The sequence below is a fragment of the Taudactylus pleione genome, unplaced genomic scaffold, assembly GCF_031769625.1.
Source record: "Taudactylus pleione unplaced genomic scaffold, aTauple2 ptg001271l, whole genome shotgun sequence".
Lineage (NCBI taxonomy): Eukaryota > Metazoa > Chordata > Amphibia > Anura > Myobatrachidae > Taudactylus > Taudactylus pleione.
Window position 1 is genome coordinate 525,894 of NW_028285671.1, and position 6,345 is coordinate 532,238.

A 6,345-nucleotide genomic window follows, 5' to 3' on the forward strand; every position below is an offset into this window, starting at 1 on the left:
CATTGCACTTCCTCGGAGAAGCTTACTTGAGGGAGACAAACACCTCGAGATGCATCATATCACTGCTCGTTCTTGCAAATGGAGAAAATGAATGCCTCCAGCTGGTCCCAAGTTAAACAATGAGGAAAATTCAAGCATTGCAAACCTAAAATATATTTTCAAAAGATGACAGAAATTTTCTGAATAGATAATGTGAACTACTCTAGCAAATTTTGCCTCAGTATAGAAATGTAACAAATACCCAATTTGTCAGAAGTAATGGATAGCAATTCATGGCTCCAACAGTTGTATCCATGTGGTTACCCCCGCAATGGTGCGAAAAAGTAAAAACAGGAGACCTGATAATCAATTTCTAAATGGCATTGCAAAAGTGTCTTAGGGGTTGGATAGTCTTGACACAAACAATAGAATATATTCATTATTTAATTAACCAATCCTCTGCAAATACATCCACTTTACAGGGACTTTGACTTTAGTCCCGGAATTAGGCCTAAATAGAGGCAGATAAATGGAGACAAGACATGGAGACACCAAAAGGTCAGTCCTCTTCTTATCAGTTGTTTAATGAATGATATGAAGTGTTTCTAAATGCAAAAGTGTAAGCAGATGAGTGCAGCAGCAGGTTGTATTCACATGTGATTGTAGAACAAGCACTGGGGGCATAGGCCCCATTTCTCCCCATCCCCTCAAAGCCAAATGGCCCCCATTGAAGGGAAAAAACTGAATCTTCAGGTCCCCCTTCACCGATGCTAGTGGGACCCTTGGACATACTTGATCCCTTGAGCAAATTTGTTTTTGTTTTTTTTTGTTTTTTAAATGGTCTCCCTAATTTTAGTGGTATATGATTTATACTACCCCTAATGGCATTTGAGTTTTCTGTTCACTTCTTCCACATGTTACATGGCTATGTATGTGATGTAACAAGGTGGGAGTTTGTTCCCAATCCTGGTGTTGGATGGGAGCCTTTTGGCTCCAGGGATGTCAAAGATGGGCTTTCTGGCTCTGAGTTGATGGAGAGAAATAAGGCTCATGTGCCCAGTGCATTTTTACAGTTTCTTGGATGATTGGAGCCAGGGGTATAGCTAGAGGGAGTGGTGCACTCCCCTAGGTCACTTCAGGCCTAACACCATGAAGATGCACTGCTGCAGCCAATAGGTTTTGCTTGGTACTGTGTAAAAATCTACCTTGCCCCAATCCAGGGAAGCCATAGTTGGAGACAGTAGTGTAGTGCATAACCACAATCTCAAGAGCATCACAGGTCCTATATACTTTTTTTATTGAAGCCTTAAATCTATGCTCCAATCACCCAGGAGAGTGTAAAAGCATGTTTTGGAAATAAGCACCATTTCTCTTTAAACCACGAAAGCCAAAGACCCACCATCACAGAGAGCAGGGCTGCACCTGACAGAGCAGCCAAACAGCACCTTAGATTCAGGGTTTTCAGGCTCTCTTATGGCTCAAAGCTTGGGGTTGCGCTTCTGATTTGTTATTTATCAGACACAAGCAGCTACCTCACATAGAGAGACATTGATAATTGTTGAGGAACTCAATGGGTAGTATAAATCATATGCTATTACAATTAGTGAGAGCTTTTCTTTAATAAAAAAGAAATAAATCTATATATATATTATAATTTGCAGTACATATCATATGCTAACCACCCATAATTCAATGCTTAAATGTTAACTAAGCAAATAGATAGTGCGCACATTACTTTATTTATAAGCATAAAGTTTAGCTGCAAAATATTTTGCATATATTCAAATTATTTCACAGCTTGTACAGTTTAAGTGTAAATGAAGTAATATTTGCACTGTTTGCCCACTTAGCTGACTTTAAAAGATTAAATATATGGTGATTAGCATATGGTAAGTATTATAAATGTAAACACATATACATTGATTTATAATGGTATATGATATAAAGTGGTTTATAAAAAGATTATTTTTGCTTTGTTCTCAAGTATGGTCGGCTCCTTGTGTCAGAGCTTGGGCTGGTAGTTAGAAACTGCAGCAGTAAATTAGGAGCCAGGTATCCAAGAGACAGAACTGCAACTCCCAACCAAACAGCAGATGCACCCCTATATTTCTGTCTTTTTCTCCTGTAAATGTTTTTTCATTTGGCCTGGTTCTATTTTCGCCCATCCTTTCCTCCTCCTCCTTAATCTATACTTTCATTTCTTTGATTCATTGTTACCAAAAGAGAGCAGAGGATTTCAATGTCATTTAGAGCCTTGGAGTTATTATTTTTTTTCAATTCATCTCTATGTTATCAATTAACATATGCAGACTTCTTTCCCTCCCTCTCTTTCTCTCTGGGTGCATGATTTGTGAATGCACTGCCTCCTGCAAGCCTCTGCCACACCCACAAGCCAACTGGCAGCCTTCCTTTCTTCATTTCTTGTCTCAGCAGTTAATCAGATAGTCTAAGACCTTAATTGGAATGTTAACAGTGTTTATGGAATGTTCACACTGTCCACGGAATGTTCAGAACTCTACGGAATATTCATACTGTCCACGGAATGTTCAGGAGTGGCTGCCATGCAGTCACCATGGCAATAGAATGTAAACAGTCAGCTAGCAGATTCTGCCACTATAACAACATTCTTCTATGATGTCACAATCTACTGCTGCTTATAACCATTGCACTTCCTCGGAGAAGCTTACTTGAGGGAGACAAACACCTCGAGATGCATCATATCACTGCTCGTTCTTGCAAATGGAGAAAATGAATGCCTCCAGCTGGTCCCAAGTTAAACAATGAGGAAAATTCAAGCATTGCAAACCTAAAATATATTTTCAAAAGATGACAGAAATTTTCTGAATAGATAATGTGAACTACTCTAGCAAATTTTGCCTCAGTATAGAAATGTAACAAATACCCAATTTGTCAGAAGTAATGGATAGCAATTCATGGCTCCAACAGTTGTATCCATGTGGTTACCCCCGCAATGGTGCGAAAAAGTAAAGACAGGAGACCTGATAATCAATTTCTAAATGGCATTGCAAAAGTGTCTTAGGGGTTGGATAGTCTTGACACAAACAATAGAATATATTCATTATTTAATTAACCAATCCTCTGCAAATACATCCACTTTACAGGGACTTTGACTTTAGTCCCGGAATTAGGCCTAAATAGAGGCAGATAAATGGAGACAAGACATGGAGACACCAAAAGGTCAGTCCTCTTCTTATCAGTTGTTTAATGAATGATATGAAGTGTTTCTAAATGCAAAAGTGTAAGCAGATGAGTGCAGCAGCAGGTTGTATTCACATGTGATTGTAGAACAAGCACTGGGGGCATAGGCCCCATTTCTCCCCATCCCCTCAAAGCCAAATGGCCCCCATTGAAGGGAAAAAACTGAATCTTCAGGTCCCCCTTCACCGATGCTAGTGGGACCCTTGGACATACTTGATCCCTTGAGCAAATTTGTTTTTGTTTTTTTTTGTTTTTTAAATGGTCTCCCTAATTTTAGTGGTATATGATTTATACTACCCCTAATGGCATTTGAGTTTTCTGTTCACTTCTTCCACATGTTACATGGCTATGTATGTGATGTAACAAGGTGGGAGTTTGTTCCCAATCCTGGTGTTGGATGGGAGCCTTTTGGCTCCAGGGATGTCAAAGATGGGCTTTCTGGCTCTGAGTTGATGGAGAGAAATAAGGCTCATGTGCCCAGTGCATTTTTACAGTTTCTTGGATGATTGGAGCCAGGGGTATAGCTATAGGGAGTGGTGCACTCCCCTAGGTCACTTCAGGCCTAACACCATGAAGATGCACTGCTGCAGCCAATAGGTTTTGCTTGGTACTGTGTAAAAATCTACCTTGCCCCAATCCAGGGAAGCCATAGTTGGAGACAGTAGTGTAGTGCATAACCACAATCTCAAGAGCATCACAGGTCCTATATACTTTTTTTATTGAAGCCTTAAATCTATGCTCCAATCACCCAGGAGAGTGTAAAAGCATGTTTTGGAAACAAGCACCATTTCTCTTTAAACCACGAAAGCCAAAGACCCACCATCACAGAGAGCAGGGCTGCACCTGACAGAGCAGCCAAACAGCACCTTAGATTCAGGGTTTTCAGGCTCTCTTATGGCTCAAAGCTTGGGGTTGTGCTTCTGATTTGTTACTTATCAGACACAAGCAGCTACCTCACATAGAGAGACATTGATAATTGTTGAGGAACTCAATGGGTAGTATAAATCATATGCTATTACAATTAGTGAGAGCTTTTCTTTAATAAAAAAGAAATAAATCTATATATATATTATAATTTGCAGTACATATCATATGCTAACCACCCATAATTCAATGCTTAAATGTTAACTAAGCAAATAGATAGTGCGCACATTACTTTATTTATAAGCATAAAGTTTAGCTGCAAAATATTTTGCATATATTCAAATTATTTCACAGCTTGTACAGTTTAAGTGTAAATGAAGTAATATTTGCACTGTTTGCCCACTTAGCTGACTTTAAAAGATTAAATATATGGTGATTAGCATATGGTAAGTATTATAAATGTAAACACATATACATTGATTTATAATGGTATATGATATAAAGTGGTTTATAAAAAGATTATTTTTGCTTTGTTCTCAAGTATGGTCGGCTCCTTGTGTCAGAGCTTGGGCTGGTAGTTAGAAACTGCAGCAGTAAATTAGGAGCCAGGTATCCAAGAGACAGAACTGCAACTCCCAACCAAACAGCAGATGCACCCCTATATTTCTGTCTTTTTCTCCTGTAAATGTTTTTTCATTTGGCCTGGTTCTATTTTCGCCCATCCTTTCCTCCTCCTCCTTAATCTATACTTTCATTTCTTTGATTCATTGTTACCAAAAGAGAGCAGAGGATTTCAATGTCATTTAGAGCCTTGGAGTTATTATTTTTTTTCAATTCATCTCTATGTTATCAATTAACATATGCAGACTTCTTTCCCTCCCTCTCTTTCTCTCTGGGTGCATGATTTGTGAATGCACTGCCTCCTGCAAGCCTCTGCCACACCCACAAGCCAACTGGCAGCCTTCCTTTCTTCATTTCTTGTCTCAGCAGTTAATCAGATAGTCTAAGACCTTAATTGGAATGTTAACAGTGTTTATGGAATGTTCACACTGTCCACGGAATGTTCAGAACTCTACGGAATATTCATACTGTCCACGGAATGTTCAGGAGTGGCTGCCATGCAGTCACCATGGCAATAGAATGTAAACAGTCAGCTAGCAGATTCTGCCACTATAACAACATTCTTCTATGATGTCACAATCTACTGCTGCTTATAACCATTGCACTTCCTCGGAGAAGCTTACTTGAGGGAGACAAACACCTCGAGATGCATCATATCACTGCTCGTTCTTGCAAATGGAGAAAATGAATGCCTCCAGCTGGTCCCAAGTTAAACAATGAGGAAAATTCAAGCATTGCAAACCTAAAATATATTTTCAAAAGATGACAGAAATTTTCTGAATAGATAATGTGAACTACTCTAGCAAATTTTGCCTCAGTACAGAAATGTAACAAATACCCAATTTGTCAGAAGTAATGGATAGCAATTCATGGCTCCAACAGTTGTATCCATGTGGTTACCCCCACAATGGTGCGAAAAAGTAAAAACAGGAGACCTGATAATCAATTTCTAAATGGCATTGCAAAAGTGTCTTAGGGGTTGGATAGTCTTGACACAAACAATAGAATATATTAATTATTTAATTAACCAATCCTCTGCAAATACATCCACTTTACAGGGACTTTGACTTTAGTCCCGGAATTAGGCCTAAATAGAGGCAGATAAATGGAGACAAGACATGGAGACACCAAAAGGTCAGTCCTCTTCTTATCAGTTGTTTAATGAATGATATGAAGTGTTTCTAAATGCAAAAGTGTAAGCAGATGAGTGCAGCAGCAGGTTGTATTCACATGTGATTGTAGAACAAGCACTGGGGGCATAGGCCCCATTTCTCCCCATCCCCTCAAAGCCAAATGGCCCCCATTGAAGGGAAAAAACTGAATCTTCAGGTCCCCCTTCACCGATGCTAGTGGGACCCTTGGACATACTTGATCCCTTGAGCAAATTTGTTTTTGTTTTTTTTTGTTTTTTAAATGGTCTCCCTAATTTTAGTGGTATATGATTTATACTACCCCTAATGGCATTTGAGTTTTCTGTTCACTTCTTCCACATGTTACATGGCTATGTATGTGATGTAACAAGGTGGGAGTTTGTTCCCAATCCTGGTGTTGGATGGGAGCCTTTTGGCTCCAGGGATGTCAAAGATGGGCTTTCTGGCTCTGAGTTGATGGAGAGAAATAAGGCTCATGTGCCCAGTGCATTTTTACAGTTTCTTGGATGAT